General features: G+C 41.9%; 1 protein-coding gene across 7 annotated transcripts in view; it reads left to right on the forward strand.

The window, feature by feature from the left end:
- The first annotated feature begins 4,752 nt into the window (after positions 1-4,752).
- PACSIN2 (protein kinase C and casein kinase substrate in neurons 2) overlaps positions 4,753-17,385 on the forward strand; it is a 65,141-nt gene continuing 52,508 nt past the window's right edge. For 5 of the 7 annotated variants that reach the window (XM_040594845.1, XM_040594849.1, XM_040594852.1 and 2 more), the window contains exon 1: positions 5,662-5,809. The gene's annotated coding sequence lies outside the window, so the exon portion shown is untranslated. Of the gene's footprint in view, positions 4,906-5,661; positions 5,810-14,886; positions 14,993-17,385 lie in introns of those variants that run through there. The other 2 variants (XM_040594846.1, XM_040594847.1) reach the window with 2 other exon arrangements.

Consider the following 17,385-nt stretch of genomic DNA (forward strand, 5'->3'; position numbering starts at 1 on the left):
TACTGAGGGATAAAATCTTAACTTTTCATTCCTGCATCCTTAACTAAATCTATTACTGCAGTAGGACAGAACTAATAGTACAAAGCAGTGTACAAGCTGGTCAGAGCCTGGGGCATGCTCTGCTACGAGATGGAGCTGAGGTGATCAGAGAGATGTGTATGCCACTTGGTGCATGCATCTACTATGGGAGTTAAGGGGACTTGACTAGAAGTGTGATGCTAACATGTATAGTAAAAGATGTTAAATGTCGTGTAGGTGCTCTCATTCAATGTGAGGCAGCGCTTTTTGCCAAAGCCTAGTTCTCCAAAAGATTAAAGACTGTTTTACCTCTGACTGAGAGGGTTTAAGTGGGCTTAAATCTGTGTGACTGCAAGCAGACAAGCTCCTAGTTCTTAGTAACTAACTGTGGCCCTAGGCCAGTTGTCCTCCACAGGTACCTAACTGCAGGATAAACTGTTTTGGCTTTCAGTGGAGCAAGATAAATCAGAAATAACAGTTCTCAAAAGTTCTGACTGTGGCTACTGTAATAACTTGCCGGGCAGAGCTAAAATAAATGTGCGTCTCAGTCCTAAAATACTGTTCTTCATATGCTCAAGTGATCACTGGCATAATGACAGTATTGTATGAAGAATTAAATAGACAAGCTCTGAACAGCTACGGGAATTGTTATAATGACATCAGTGTAGAAGGAGCTTATTGCTAGGGTTGAATAGTGGGGCTCTCTTCCTGGGCACTAACCTTTCTCCCTATTAATTCTTTGACATGGAAGGAATTAATAAGATTCCCACAGAATAGCTTCTTTATATGGCTTTAGGAGCTTAATTAGAATAAAAGAAACAGTATTATCCCTAAAGCTACTTGGTTGCTGTTGGCCTTACAATAGAACTTCTGCCTAAAATGTCCCCGTCTCCTGATTCACTTCCTGCTATAAACTTCGCAAAACAATAGACATTTCACAGAAGATATATAGTCCTGCATTTCATCAGCAGAACTTGTCAGGCAGAGCTCATTTGTCTGTAGTAAAGGAAGGGCTTTACTCTGTCATTATAAACTAGTGCTGTTTCTGAAGTATTTACTGTTCAGTTTACTTAGGTGGAGAAACCAGAAGACAGCTTAGGTTTTGTGCCCGCTTTATTGCAATGGCTCGCTCAAGCCTTCAGGTCACTGGGAAGGGCTCCATGCCGTCTGGGGCATAGGTATCAAAATACAACACTGGTGTCCATAGCTAGTTATGCTAACCTGTCGGGTTCTTTAGCAAAAGCAAACAAAAACTTTACTCCTGTATTCCCTGCAGAAAATAAATTAGTGTAGTTGGGAAAAGCTGACTTAGCCATAATTATGTTAAAAATTCAATTATTAAGAGGAAATGGGAACATGAATGAGTATCTTGGAAAAAACTGATTGTTTTTACTGAATACTAGGAAGTTGTTTGTGCTAGACAATATTTTTTCCACTTTCTTTAAGTTGCCATCAAATCTTAGGCAAGCTTAAAGAAACTCTCCATACTTGAAGCAGTCCGTAGCCAGAACTTCCCGATTGTTACAATGACATAGAGATATCTTTACCATTGACAGTCTTCTGTGCTTTATTCTTAAATTTTGTACCTATTAAAAGCATATCATTCACATCTGAGATAATCATAGACAATTGTTGTGAAATAGAAAACTTTGGACAGTACGAAATACTGATTTAAAACATCAATGTGAAAAACAATGAAATAATAAATAATACATCAGACAAGAACATGTCTTTTATGTGAAAAGTTCTTTCCCAGTGAAAGCTGAGCACTGAAACAGTGAAATTCATTGATTTGAGTTGAATTAAATCTAATATTCTGAAATTCTGTGTCATTGGTTGGCATATATAATCACTAATGGCATTACATTTGCAATCAAAATATGGTTTAGGATTTAAATTTAGATTGAAAGTGTAAATAAAGAAATAAATATAACACCTGGACTTTCTTAGCTAGAGAGAGACATTCTGAAGAGAATGCTGAAATGTTATTGCAGAAGTCAAGAAACACCAATAAAATTTCCACTGAGTGAAGCTGAGACAGAATTTCTTTATAGAGAAAGTATTAGTGCTTAAAAGGACACATGGAATTTCTGAGGACAGCAGAAGACACAAGAAGCATATTTAAAAATAGATTGTTAAAAGTAAAAATAACCGTGGGATACTTATCTAAAATGAGAGAGGATTTTTTAATTTTTTTTCCCCAGATACTTCCTGTCCTGTTCTGTTCCTAAGTCTAATGCTCACCAGTGGGGCTGCATAGACTGTTAGCCTTTCTTCCAAGAAAAAAGACTGAGATGATCTTTCCCAGGATGTCACACTCAGAACATAACAGAAAATGTTCAGAGAATTTTAATACTTAGGAAAAAAAATCAAAATACTAAAATCAAAATGATTAAAATGTTTAAAGTATGATTCACTATATCGGTAAATTATTTATGGCATCATAATCGTGTCATCATGCTGGGAGCGTGCGTAACTGATGATAGATATAATTAAACCAGTAATCTCTTATAATTCACTGCAAGAAAAACTCAGTGTATGAATATGCATAAAGATAATTTACATTCTATAAATTGAAAAAATAGTACTTTATTAACCACTGAGGTATATTTCCCCAAGCAGTTTTTCAAGTACATATATGTATGTATTCAGTGCATGTGGCCTCAAGCCTGTGTGTATTTACACATACATTAAACTGTGTTACTACAAGTAACGAAGTCAAATTACTGCACCAGCATGTGTATTAACCCCAATGCAGACAAATTCTGCCTTCATGTACAGAGGTAATTAACAGGAAGATAAATCATGTTGATCCAAAAAGTAGACTAAGACAAGACTAATAATGTTGCTTCAGAATTGTTTCAAACGGTACACTTGGAAAAGGGGGAAAAAATTCAGAAATAAATATGTATTTTTAAAATTGTAACAGCTGTTATTGTCTTACTGTCTTTCAAAGGTGTCTAAGCATTTTTCATCTAAATGTAAAAAGCACATGAAACATCTTGCAACCAGAGGAGAATATTCAGCAGCCTGAAAACACTATTTCCTGAAGTGGTGAGTTGAGAAACCTCCAGCTATTAAACTAAAATGTTCATATAAATTTCCTTTTGGTGAATTTTCTTTTTTCCAATTGATAGTCCTGCCTTTACCTTTTTATGTTTAAAACTGTAATTTCATAGCATTTATAAAGATGTTTCATGGCATTCATCAATATGTTAATGAAGATGTTTAAGTGAAAAGTTGGAAAACACAATTGTTACTTTTCAAGTTGTATTAAAATCTGAATCCAGTTGTTAGTACCAAAATGCTGTGTAAATTGCTCATTTCTGATCACTCTCCATCCCCTTGGAAGGGCAGAACCAGTTCAAGTTCCATACGAAGAGGACTCCCAGAACACCAGCACTGCCTTTGTGCTATGACACAAGGGCTAAATTTACTGTACTTATATATGTGTGTGTGTATATATTTAAAAATTATATAGTATAGTAAATATAGATATGTAAATATAGTAAAATTTATGTAAATATAGTAGTAAAAGTTATACAATGTATACACAAACACACTATAATTAATATATATAAAATATGCAAGCAGAACAGGGCCCAGCGAAGTCCATGCATAGGAATAGCTTAAAGAATAAGGCACTATCTTCCTTATTATTAAAAGACCAATAGTTTTTGCAACCAGACTGTGGGCGTGACCGCACATCTCTTGCTTTGTTTACAGTCATTGCCCCCGTACTGGCCTAATACAAGAATGTGAGCCCTGATTTTCACAGGTGGTAGCATGTATGTGATTGGCACCATTTTTGTGCACAGTGAAGTGATTTTTGGGGCACAAGGACGTATCCAATCAACACTGTGTGGAATAGTTGGGCTTTTTTTTGTGTCAGTTCACCACCGGCTGTAGGTTGAACTTCTGTCCTCAACAAAAACGGAACTCCCGTTCATCACAGTATGAACTTCGTTCTACCAGGGAGCGCTGACTTACACTGAATTCCTGTTCCGTTTCTTCAATCTTTGAACAAGTTTGAGCATTATTTGACCATACAAAGAGAAGAATGACTGTTTTGATGTTGAGGTTGAAGAAAGTCTAAGTGTTCTGGCAGGGAGGATTTCCAGCGCTGACAATGCTCTAGGCAAAACGGAAGTTTGATTCGTGTCCATACAGAAAGAGCTGTATTTACAATTATATATATCACTTGTAATCTCCTGTAAAGAGAGCTGGTTTGTGCAAAGCCTGATCTCCTACTTAATGAGACAGACTGTGTGGAAAACTAAAGCACATCCGTGGTCAGAAGTGAGAGAAGAAACAATACATTTCAACATTTCTCCTCTCAAACGTGAACTTTTAACTTTCAAGACAGGAGAGAGAAGGAGATTAGGGAAGGGAGAAATCACATTCCATCTGAGGAAGCTTATCAACCTGACCAAATTTCCCAGTAATGTTAACTGCAATTAATTCAAATCAATTTTTTAAGGCCGTTTCTTCAGAAAGTAAAATTCACCCCAGTGCTACGGGCTTCCAGTCCTACAGAACTAATCTGAATTCCCAGCGAACTTAAAACTCCTTAAGTTAATGAGTCACGCACTTAGCGATGGAGCACAGGAAAACTTGGCGTCTCTCCCGGTGATACGCAGGCTTGCATAAGAAACGTGGCCAAGAGGAAAGTTCTGCTCGGGATTGCTCCGCAGCCCGATCCAGCAATCCAGAGCTCCCGCTGCCCTCTACCCGGGCTGTCCGCCGGGACAACGCTGGAGGCCGGAGAGCAGCTGGGGAGGGACATTCTGACATTGGTAGGGGACGAGGCAAAGGCTTGAAGGGACCAAGTAAGGTTACCGAGATGGCTGCTGCTGGGAACCTGAAACGATCCTACGCCTAAAACAAGTAAGTCTGAAAGACAGGCGAGGGCTGGGGGCCAGTTCTGCCCGAAACCGCTCCGGTACGGCGCACGGAGGTTTAACCACAGCAGCAGTGCGGCTGCAGAGGTGCCGCTGCCCTTGAGCCGCCCGTGTGCAGTGCCGCTGGCAGCCGAGCCCGCGGGCCCCGCGGCGCCCCCAGCCCCCAGCCCGGCGCGGCTGCGGCCGGGGCGAGGCCGAACGGCGGCGGGACCCGCGGGGGCACCCGGTCCCTCGCTGCCGCCGGGCGCACAGAGCCCCTCTCGCTTTTCGGGGTCCCTCTGCCCCGCCAAAGCGCGCCGCGGGGAACAAAACCCTCTGCTCCGTCACGGCCCCCCGCAGTGGAAGCGGGACGTAGATGCGATGTTTTCATTCACGTCGCGCCCCGCCGCGTTCCTGTCAGCGGTTCCGACCCCGCACACGGCGGCTGGTCCCTGGGCAGGCCGGGCGGGGCAGCCGCGGGGGGGTAGTCGCTGGCCCCGCCGCGCCGCAGGGGCCGAAGCCCCCCGAACGGGGGCTCTGCCGCGGGCAGACGCGCGGCGCTAACGGCCTCCGACGGGCACCACCGCCCCGCGCCCCCGCCACCCACCAGCTACCTTTGCCCCCGCCGCCCCTTCCAGCCCTGGACTAGGAAGCTGCGTTAACTGGCAGTGGCCGAGAGCCAATGGGAGGCGGAGGGGCGGGAGCCTGGGCTTCGCCCTCTCCCAATCGGGAGGCGGCTGGGCGTCCGCCAATGGGAGGGGCGGGGGAGGCGGGAGGGCGGCAGTCGGTGCGGTGGCGAGCGGGGCGCTGGGCTCGGCTCGCGTTCCTCCGCGCTCTCTCGCCGTCTCATCAGCCCCCTCTCTCCTTCGCTGCCGGCGGGCACAGGAGACGGGCGCTCCCCGGCACTTCAGGTGAGGGCGGCCCTACCCCCAGGGAGAGGCTTGAGGTGGAGGCCGGGGCTGAGATCCCCGTCGGAGCCTTTTTGGTTTGGGGGGGGGGGGGGGGCGGCGCTGAACGGCGGGCGGCGGGGTCCCGCCGGCGGGCGCGGGGAGCGCGGCTGTTCCAGCCGTCGCGCCTGGGCCGGCGCTGCCCGTGCCCCGTGGCGGGGTCAGGCCGCGCGGGGCGGGGCGGGTGCCGTGCCGTGCCGTGCCGTGCGGGCCCCGTTGGGTGCCGGTGGGGCTCGGTGCCCCAGCGGTGAGGCGGCGGGCGGGCGGGCGGGCGTGACAGCGCCGAGGCGCGGCGGCGGCGCGGAGGGGCGGCGGGCGGAGGGCTGGGAGCGGGGGCCGGGGCGCGGGCCTGCCGCCCCCCGCTGTGCTGCGGTGCCGCCCGGCCCGGCGGGCGCGGGGAAGGTGAAGCTCTCCTTGCACGGCGCCCGGCGGGGAAGGGCAGGGCCGGGGCTGGCGGGGGATGACGACACTGGCTGCGGGAGGCTCGGTTCCTGTAGGAGGGGAGAGCTGGCTGCTCGGGGAAGTTTAGTGACCCGCTCGGGGGTGGTGACGGCTTTGGTTTTGGGCAGGGAGGGAAAGGGGGCGAGGAGGGAGACCTGAAGGCGAGCGATTGCGGTTTTCCTCCCGGCTTTGAGATCTGGCCGGCCTGGGTGGCGGCAGGTAGCGATGCTGGTGCGGTGGGGAGGGGGTGTTACTGCCGGGGAGGGGGCGGTTTAGCCGGCTCGCAGCCTCCCGAGGACGGGCAGTGACCCAGCTCAGTCGGGCTTCTTGGTCCTGCCATTGCCGCCTTCTCTCCTGACTTTCCCTTTTTTGGCTCGCGGCAAGTCTCCTCACCTCCCAGGCTGGAGCGGCAGTGTGAGGGACAGAAGTCTCTTTATGTGCATCGAAGCTACCTGGCTGGAGGAGGACGGGGTATTTAGTGTCTGCCTGGCTCGCAGTACCCATCTTTCCCAGCTGCCTGGCAGTCCCTGGTTGGAGTGACTCAGTAGCTGATAGACTCGGTCGTCTGAGCCTCCTCCATCCTTTTGCCCTGGCAGTAAAGGAAGCCAGAAAGGTGTGAGTGGCATATGCTGGCATTTGTAAACCAAACGCTTGAAAACTAAATGTAATCTTACCGTTTAAATGTTCAGTTTTCTTGGTAGCCATTCTTGATCAAAACTGTAGGCTAGTTAAGACAATTTAAAACAAGTACACCACTGCTCACATTTCCTGTACTTATTTCAGTAAGTTTGATCATTTTTATGCGACCCACACTGGGGTAAAAAACGAGCCTTCAGATGTGCTAGACACTTGTTTTCTTGCGTTGCACTCGACCACCTCACAACAGACTGCTTGAAAGCTTGCCATAAAGCTGTTTTCTCTTGCTGTAGGGGGGATTTTCGCCCTTCTGCTAATTTGGATTTAATTCCAGAGTTTGTTCAGCCCTTCTCTAAAGACAAAACCTTTCCACAACTTTGGAAAGGTAAAAACATTAACAGTGCGTTATTATAATAGTCATAGTGAAGACTGCGTTATGTAAGCAGCTAAGTTTTCATTCTGATTTTAGTGCAACAGAAAGATCATTCTTGTATGGCTGTGATGAGACCAACAGAAAAATACTGGTTCATTGCTTTCTTGGGTTGGGTGGGGGGCAACAGGGGAAAGACTTGTATTTCTGCTTAAAGGTGAGAGGTGACTAAGTTAGCTAACTGTATTTCAGATGGGCAAGACTTCTTAATTGTGTTTTTAACTAGTAAGGGTATTAGCACTGCAGGGTAGTACCTGCCTGAAATTATATTTTGTCAAACTTGCAGTTTGCCTTCAAAGATGGTAGAGTTATATTCTGCCAATTATGGCTGAATCAGATTAAACAGTACCGTGTATTAGTACATGGGGCATGTCTAATTAGCATGATGCAGCATCATTTTAGAGATCTTTGCTCATACTATACCACAGCTTAGGTATGGTAAGCAGGAGCAGAGTGCAGGGGCTACCTCATCCTCTGTAGTGTTAACCTTGGCGTGGCTGTTCAGTGTTCAAGTGCCCCAGACTCCCCTTGTGTACATAGTTTACAGTTCTAGAGTTGGTTTCTTTGGCTCAGGGTCTGAGTGTTGTGCAGTGCCATATTAGAATAAAAGTTAAAAATGGCCCTGGATGTTAAACTGCATACCACACATCAAGCAACAATATCAGTGTTAAAAGGATGATACATAGCACAGTTGTAGTTAGCGATGAAATAGTTTATCAATGGTTGGTGGGCAAAATTGTTTTGGAGTATTTTTTTTACTGATATTTTTTTTTTAAATTTTGAATAGTGTACTGCAAGCAGATGCAGTAGTTTAATATTGAGGTGACAAATTAGATAGCATTTATGATTGCTGGACTTGCTGTTAGCTGTGTGCATCTTTGTGGATGGTCTTAAGTGTTCTTTAACTTTTTTTTTTTAACTGTCACAGGTTTGTGAAAGTTTCTGTAATCCACAAGTCGCCTCTGCAACAAAACCTTCATTTTACTTTGTAGTGTGTATTGTATGTTTCTAATTTTTTCTTATATTCCTTTAGTATTTGAAATACCATTATACTAATATGGCTTTCTGACTTTGCAGTGATACTCTGTGCAACATTTTGATCTATGAATATTTTTAAGTAATACTTATAGAAAATACCTAGATGATACATTTTTCTAACGGGTGGATGTCTGCTTTTTATTGTTGTGTTGGGGCACTTGAATGTTGGTCTGAAAATCAGTTTGAAAAACAATTCTGAACCTGTGATTTTTACCAGGTGATGTGTTTGGGTGATTTAGTGTTAGGCATGAGAAATTTTGTTCTTGCATTCTGCTTATTTAGCTTATTGGGTACCTTTTCCTTCTGTAGAGCTGAGCTACTCATGTCCTTATGACGGGTCTGTGCTTCCCTGATTGTGGTTAAAATGAGCCTAAAGGTTACTGTGACTTGAACTGGTAGCCTGTAAATGCAGGACAAGAGACTTCTGATTTTGGCAAAGGATAAAATGCTTAGTGGTGCTGCTAGCTAAGAATTGCCTGTGCTTGTATGAATCTGTGGGAGTAATACAAATTAGCTAAAAGGTAGCTTTCTGCTTCTGAGACCATGCACAGTTTTCTCTACGTGGGAGCAGCAGGTCCCAGAAAAAGTTGCATCTTCTCATATGATAAGACAGGAGAACGGTAGATGCAGATTGAAGGTTTTTTAAAAATAAATTTGTTTAAATATGCATGTAAACTAATACATTGCAAGTAGTGTTTTGTTGGTTCTTGGGGTCTCTGCTTTTTAAAAGAAATTCTAAGATTGAATGACTTCCTCATTGCCTGAGACCTAGAGTGGAGTCTCTAGTGCTTGAATTGAAGACTAGTCTGTGAGATGAAGAACTTTTTTTGTAACATAGGATTTAATTCAGATTTTCTTAATCCATAAAACTTCAAGAAGTGACGTTGTTCCTTTCAAATAAACCTAGTTACCGATTTTTGGCTTGACTTAATGTGACGATGAATTGTTCTCAGGACATGAAAAGGAAGAAAGCAGGAAATAACAGTGATGTAACTGTACTGAGATAAACCAAGCTACTAAGTGTTCTGAGTCTGTGGTTGAATAGAATGGTGTCCTTAATGTGAATGTTACCTGGCTGGTTGGCTCACTGGGGTTGGGAAGAATAACCTGTAGTTGGTAGTAAAAAGGCTGTTGTATCCTGGAGTTGGTTTACAGCCTACAGTCATGGTTGAATTTGTCATGAGACTTGAATGTTGTTCCTTTATGTGCTATCCTGCAAGGTACCTTGCCTTGGGGGAAGGGAACAGTCAAAATTTCTGTAATGGTTTTTGTCTAGAGTCTACCTTGATACGTGCTCCTTGGAGTATGAGTGATTCTGCTTGGGCCGCTGTGAACTGGTGTGCATTGGTAGAGTCCTGTGAATCTCGGTGGACAGGATGTGTCAATATTTGAGAAGGTACCCAGCCCTAATTAGCAAATAGGGATAGAGCTAGCATGGGTATTGCAACTCTGGACAGTAATGAGCTCTGAAGCAAAAAGAAAATGTGTCAAAGGCTTTGAGTGGTGTAGTTTGGTTCAACTTCTTAGAATATGCAAATATTTAAAAACTGTTCTGACTTACACAACACGTTGTAAATATTTTGACAGTGTTGCAAACATGTATTTTCCATTGTTTGTTTTTGGGCCAATGCATATTACTAACCCTTTTTGCTTGTGTTGTGTAGGACTCTGCTGTAAGCTAAGAATTAATTCCAAGGCATCTACAGACTAAAGATTCTAAACAAACTTCTTTGCCTTTTATCATGTACTTTAGACCAGTGGAATAACAAACCAGACTACAATACAACAGCGAAAATAGTGAGGATAAGAACAGTCTGTCAAATCATATTATTAAATATATTTTTTCCGACAGTTTTACTGAAATGAAAAAGGGTGGATTTGATGTAATCTTTTGACATAAATTTACAGATACGACATAGTAGTTGCCCGGAGAATGGGTGCCACACAGGTTTTAAGTGACTCTGTGAACTCAGAGGAGTTGACAAATATGTGTTTTAAATATCTTATCATGCCTGTTGTGATTTATGATGTATCACAGAATTGTGATGTACTTGCAACCTCTTAGCTTTTGATTATGAAGTAGTGGGTGGTTTACTAATACTAAAACTGAAAGACTGTTCTTGTAATCCTCATTGTGAGGTATCTTTTTGCAGAAGTGTGATATTCTTTCTGTCTTATTATTGTCTTTGTACATGAGTAGCACAAATAAGACTCATAAATCTGATTTTTATGTGTGATAGTAAGTTAATCTCCCCCACATATCAGGCTGATGCATTTCCAGCTGGTGATTGTAACAACAAAAGGTGTGTATTGACCGAGCTCTGAGCGGCAGGGGGACATCAAATGGGGGTTGCAGTCAGTTCATCACACTGTTGTCTCTGCATTTGTCTGTGCCACTCCTTCCTCATCAGGGGGAAGATTCCTCACACCCTTCCCCTGCTCCAGTGTGGGCTCCCTCCCACAGGAGACAGTTCTCCATGAACTTTGCCAGCGTGAGTCCTTCCCAGAGGCTGCAATTCTTCATAAACTGCTCCAACGTGGGCCCCTTCCATGGGATGCTGTCCTTCAGGAACAGGCTGCCCCAATGTGGGTCCCCCATGGAGTCACAAGTCCTGCCAGCAAACCTGCTCCAGCACGGGCCCCTCTCTCCATGGGTCCACAGGTCCTGTGAGGAGCCTGCTCCAGCGTGGGCTTCCCATGAGGTCACAGCCTCCTTCGGGCATCCACCTGCTCCGGTGTGGAGTCCTGCATGGGCTGCAGGTGGATAACTGCTCCACTGTTAGCCTCCACGGGCTACAGGGCAATCTTTGCTTCGGAGCCTGGACCACCTCCTCTCCCTCCTCCTGCATCGACCTGGGTGTCTGCAGGGCTGTTGCTCATGCATATTCTAACTTCTCTGTCTCAACTGCTGTTGCACAGCAGTTTTCCCCCCCTTCTTAAATATGAGAGAGGCGCTGCTACTGTTGCTGACAGGCTCACCCTTGGCCAATGGTGGGTCCATCTTGGAGCCAGCTGACATTGGCTCCATCGGACATGGGGGAATCTTCTACCAGCTTCTCACAGAATCCACCCCTGTAGCACTCCTCCTGGCTACCAAAACCTTGCCATGCAAACCAAATAAATACATGGCCTAACAGTGTATTATACCAGAAGTCATGCTTTTTGTTTAATGCATGCAATGATTTGATGCAGGTGTTTTTTTAAGGTGTAATGAGATGTACCCTGCTCATGTTGTCTCCAGGATATGTAAACTTAATTGCAAATTTGGAATTTACTTCCTATTCTTTCTTACCTTTTTTTTTTTGTAATTTTGGATACATCCTCAGGAGTGTGTTTTAGAGATAGCTTTAATGAATAGGCAGTTTTTAATCAGTGGATTGTGCACTGACATTCTGTAGACATGTAAAGAGATGATCTTTCATGCAAACAGATTTTAATTGCTACTACTCTTAAAATGTTAAATTAGTTTGATTATCCAATTGCTAATAGTACATAGTACAAATGCAAAAGAATGATTAATAGATTTTTAATACAGAAAGGAGCCATTTGTAATCATCTGGTCTTACCTGAAAGAGACAAACCATAGGATTTCTGTGAACGAATACCTGTTAGAATCTGATATAGCCACAAAGAAAACTTCCTGTTTAGAAAGAATGGATGTAGAGTCCACCACAACCCTGTTAGTTGCCTAGCTGGCTAATTAGTCCTGCTGTCTCTGAACACGCTATTCTTTCTGATATATCCTTATAGCTGCCTACCTCATAGTACTTTGTTTATATCCTGCAATTCATGGAGCACATTCAACTGAGTATTCCTCTCCATTTCAGTATTCTTCAAACTTAATATATTGGGCCATCTTCACGAGATAGGAATAATTAACTCTGGTTTGGTGCAGCCCAGTGTGAATTCCAAATTAGCGTCTTTAGCTTGTGCCTATTTTGGCAAACAATCCAAATGGGTTTATCAGCACTGGATTCTCTGTTATTTACTGTTTCCTCAGGCTTTTTCTTAAATTGGCTGTGCAGTAGCTCAGTCATGATTCCTGATCTTTTTTGAGGTCACTGATAATAATGGTAAATGGCTTAGTTGTAGCTTGGTGGACACATCCTGCTTTGTAATATTTCTTGACTCTGTATTTTGAGAGCTTGAAATAAATGTAATATCAGATTGAGCATGTATCATTCTCTTTCTTAATCCAAATACCTTGTCATAGTAAGTTGAAAGCTGTGTTGAAACTTAGGTCTTCAGCATAGTTGTTATCACTCAGGACAGTGACCTCATAAAAAGAGGATGCTGTTAAGAAGCTGGTTGCATTGATTTTTCTTTTTACCTATGTAATAATAATTATCAACTTTTTATGCCCAAGTGGAATCTTACTTGTTCCATTTTAATTGACTTTCTTTGGTAAACTAACCTTTTAAATGCTTTAACCCTTTTAAAATGCATATGTGATAGCAGATTTTCTCTAGCTTTCTGGAACTTGCCCATTATTCAGAACTTCTTAAAAGTTCATGACTTAGAACCTCCCAACTCGTGTTTTAAAATTCTTGAACAAAACCTAATTTGGACATGCTTGTTTGCACTCATAAGCCCTTTTGACTTCTAATTTGACGGCTAATAATCATCACTCAGGTATGATCTTTTGTCAGCATTCATAGATCATCTGCCACTGTTAACTCCATTAAAGTGTATCATACCTTATGAATGATAGCACTGTTGCTAAGTTTGTTATTATAAGGACAATAAAGGAGCTTTAAATATATTTGAGGTCTACCACTACACCCGTTTCTGTGTTCTTTCTGCTGTCTTTCGTTATTCCTAGCTTTCTTTACATTTCTAACTATGAACTTCCCCTCTTTCCCACTTTACATACAGCTATTTCTGTAGCTAATGTGTTTTTTCTTCTAATGCAGCCCTGGGGACAGCTATTAAAAAAATCTGTGTGATTGATTCCCTGTGATTCTTGCATGATAAAGTAATATTATTTTATTGGATTGCCAAATCTTAGAGTGTACTCAGTTGAAGCTGGAAATGGTCTGAGTCAGCTCAGGACTGCTACACTTCTCTTACTTCTGTCATCCATTCTCTTTTGAGGTATGGCATACATGGAGTTCCTTCGTGTTGAATGCAACATGCTCTTTGAGTTAGGACATTGTCACCTATAATGTGTGTTAAAGAACTGGGAAAGTGAAACATGGAATGTAAGTCAGTGGGCCCAAAGACTTCTGCTCTTCACACAGCAGCTCATTGCAGAAGCAGCTGACTGTGCTGTGTTGTTCAGTGCTGTAGTGGTCTCTGCTAGACAGCAGTTGGTGCCCGTGTGGTGCATGAGCTATTGGAAGATGTTCCAGAATGTCTGTGCAGTGTTAGTGTTCCTTAAAGTTGGTAATAATTCAAACGAGTAATGAATATTACGCAGAAGTGTCACCAGTCCTTTCGGGACTACTTATCCTCTCTACCTACATTATAACTACTTACAAACTGTTCAATCGTGTGACTTGTACAGTGAGGTTTCAGTGATATTAAATGGGCTTGATTTATGTTCCCAAATGCAAAAAATCTAATCTCTTACTTGTGTGCTTACCACATACACGTAAACAATGAAATCATCTTTTTGCCTGTCTTTCAGGGTCTTAGACTTTCTGAAAAGTATCTTGTGTTGTATGTTTACTTGCTTACTCCCTTTGTGAGCATAACATCTTGTAACTCATTAACTAGCTCAGAAGCTTGTTGCCACTTCTCCTCACAGTGATAAGGCAAATAACTTCAAAACCAGTGACAGCCTGTGCTGTTGCTGCAACAGGAAATCAGGTTCTTTCCCTGGTGCCCAGCTGTTTGTTCTTGCTACATGCTCTGTGTTGGCTCTGTTCATGTGACTGTGACCAGAGTTGCTTCCCTGGTCCAGCAAGAAATTTTTTGGTTTTGGTAACTTTCAGCTGGGTAAAGCTTAGTATCTGGCTTCCGAAATAGAATCAAAGGCATAAGGATGGGTCAGGAGGAATGCCTGGGGATGTGCGTGAAAACTAAGTAAATCTGTGTCAGCAGAACAAATTCATACCATAATAAAGTGATCAGGCTAGGTATTGAGATGAGCAGGACAGTTAATAATTTCTATAAAGTTGAGCTGTAAGGTGAATGTTGAATGTAAACAAGTCTTTCTGTAAGTGCTTTTATAATCCCATGTATGCCAAAGATGGTCAGGATGTAATGAAGTATGGAAAACTGAGTGCATATAAATGCAACATCCTAGCAGCTGAAGCTGTGCAGTGTGAGCTGCTGAAATACACCTGAGAGAGATTTAATACATTGCCTAGAGGCTGTACACTTAAACTGTTACAATTAAGGGAATTGAAGATGAGCTTAAACTTGGGTTTCTTGATTTTTACCAATTTCAAATGCACGGCTGAACAGGTAATAAGTATCAAATTATCCTGAATTAATAAACTTAAAGATAAACTTGCTATTTTTTCTTGATTTTTTGCTTAAAATATTTTAGTGTGGAAGGACCAGAAGACAGAATTGAAGTACTTCTCCAATTTGGACAAGTTCCAGGTAGAAAGGAGCCAAAAGTCTTTGCCTTTTGACTTCTAGAATACTCACTTGTAAGTCACGCTGATATAAATATTTCATTATATAAGAATATATGTATTTTTTTAAAAAAGCGAATGCTAAATAATTTTTTGAAACTTCAAGCAGAAGATTTAATCTGTTAATACTTGATTGTTAAATCAGGTTTTGAAGAACTAGCTTTGAATTCCAGCTCAATACTTAATTTCCAAAATCGGTTCAATCTTGTGGCAAGAATAATTATTTTTTTAAGAATGTTTTTTGTTTGTTTAAAACAAGGGAAAAATCAAGGTATACACAAAACCCCATGCCAACTCTCTTGTTTTCTATACTGGAAAAAGTGCTTCCCTGCCTTATTGTAAGCTGTTTGGGTTTTGGGTTGGTTTTTTTTTTTTTTAGTTTTTTTGTTCTTATTTTTGTGGGAGGAAAAAAAAATTGAATAGAATTAGTTTGATCCTCCTGTTACTTTTGTTCTATGGGACTGCCCAGTCTGCTGTCTTGGTTATTCTCAGCAAGTGCTGTTCCACCTGATGTTTTCTTGAAGCAGGTGCACAGATTGGCTAGCAGAGAACATCTTTCCAAGCAAGCAAACTGAGCAGTATTGCAGAACACTTTGAGCTTTTGTTTAATTGTTCTCAGCACTGGGAAAGATGAAAGTTCATTCACTTGATATCATGAACGTCTTGTCTGTTCATTGAAGTAGGACTAAATCCATTATTTCTGTTCCTGAACACAAATTTGAGATGAAAGGACAGTCCATAATTTCAAAGGATGTGTATGTGAACCTTAGAACTGATATGAAATGAGGTTTGAATTTGGTTAATAAATCCTTTGTCCAAAATAGCATATAAGCAGCTGCTTCTGCTTTGGCTTGTAGTATATCTGCATCAAAGAACAATATGTGGGTCTAGCCTGTATCTAATTACTATATTTTTAGCACTTGGTTTAGATCAGGCTATTACATAGTTTCTTGTAGAATGTAAATCCTGTGAGTTGGTTGAGTATCATGAATAAAATCTGTGCTGTGCAATTTTAATCGTTGTCAAGTCAGTAACAAGCAGTTCAGTAACTGATACATGCAAATAGATAAAACAAATATACATGAACTGTGGATTTATTTTAGGTTATGCAAGACAACCTATAGCTCCTTTGCTTTAGATTTTGATCGGTCTAATAAAATGTGATGTAGTCTCACTTTCTCCAAAAATCCAGTTAGCTGGGTTTTTTTAGTAGCCCTGTGGAAAAACTAAAACTGCAATTGAAGATCTTTGATATTTTTGCCCGTTTTCCTTCCTCCCCTTTCTTGCAGAAGAGACTACACAGGAGGCACCTTTGCTTCTATGTGTTATTAGGTATTGCAGAAACACTTACGTACTTAAGGACAAACTGTGCTAAATTTAGCATGTAATGCCTATCAATGTATTGCTGAACAAAATCACTAGTTTTATGCTAATAGCGTTAAGAGTTTTTATGCTGTTTCCAAGAGATCTTACTGCATATCAGGGAAATATGTAAGAGTTGAACAAGTTTTGATGTTTTCAGGTACATCTAAAGGAATGTTGGTTGTGCAATTTTATGTATTTTTGCATTTGCAGTGTTAATGTACTTTCGTACATATGGATAAAATACTACACTTTTTGAATGAATAATGCTGTCCTGGTATGATTGATGTCTAGTGAGATTATTTTTCTGAGTGGTGAATAACGTTAATAGTGAAAACAAAACCTGAAGTTTATAGAGTTTCTATGAGATTTTTAATTTTCAGGCTTCTGTAAAGTATTTGATTTGGCTAGCATATTCACTAGAACGCAGTTTATTAGGTAGGAAAAATACTGTGAAAAGTTGAGCAAATTGACTTTTTAAAGCTGAAGATTTTACAAACTTGCTTCTCTAAAAATGTGTTTTGAATTTGTCAAGGAAAAATGTATCACATGAATCCTTCAATTTTTATTGCAGTGAACAGTTAAGAGAGCAAAGTTATAATCTCATTTCAGAAAAAAAGGATGTTTTGAAACACTTCACAATGTAACAGCAATTGACTTGGGCAGCATTTAGCACTGCAAATGGGGAGAAGTCAGCAACGTAAAACTTAGAGCTGTTGTTAAATTGCTTTCACTGTTGTGATAGCTCTCCCAGTTTTTGTTTTGTTTTTTTTTGTGTTGGCGTTGGTTGTGTGGTGGCTTTTTTGGGTTGTTTCTTTTTTTAGTATTAGACACTTATGTGGGGCTCCTGATGGTTTGGTATGTGTGTGAATAAGGTTGTGGTTGACTCATCCCCTCAAATACAAGTAGTAGTAAAGCTATAGCTGTTACTTAGCAGTAGTCTAAAATTTCTAAACAGGGAGCACTACCTCATACCTGTTGTGGGTTAATTGTTGCCTGTCCTGTTCATTTACATAATAAATAAGAGGATGTGTGTTTTAAAATAA

This window comes from Falco naumanni, chromosome 5 (genome assembly GCF_017639655.2).
Source record: "Falco naumanni isolate bFalNau1 chromosome 5, bFalNau1.pat, whole genome shotgun sequence".
NCBI classification, from domain to species: Eukaryota; Metazoa; Chordata; class Aves; order Falconiformes; family Falconidae; genus Falco; species Falco naumanni.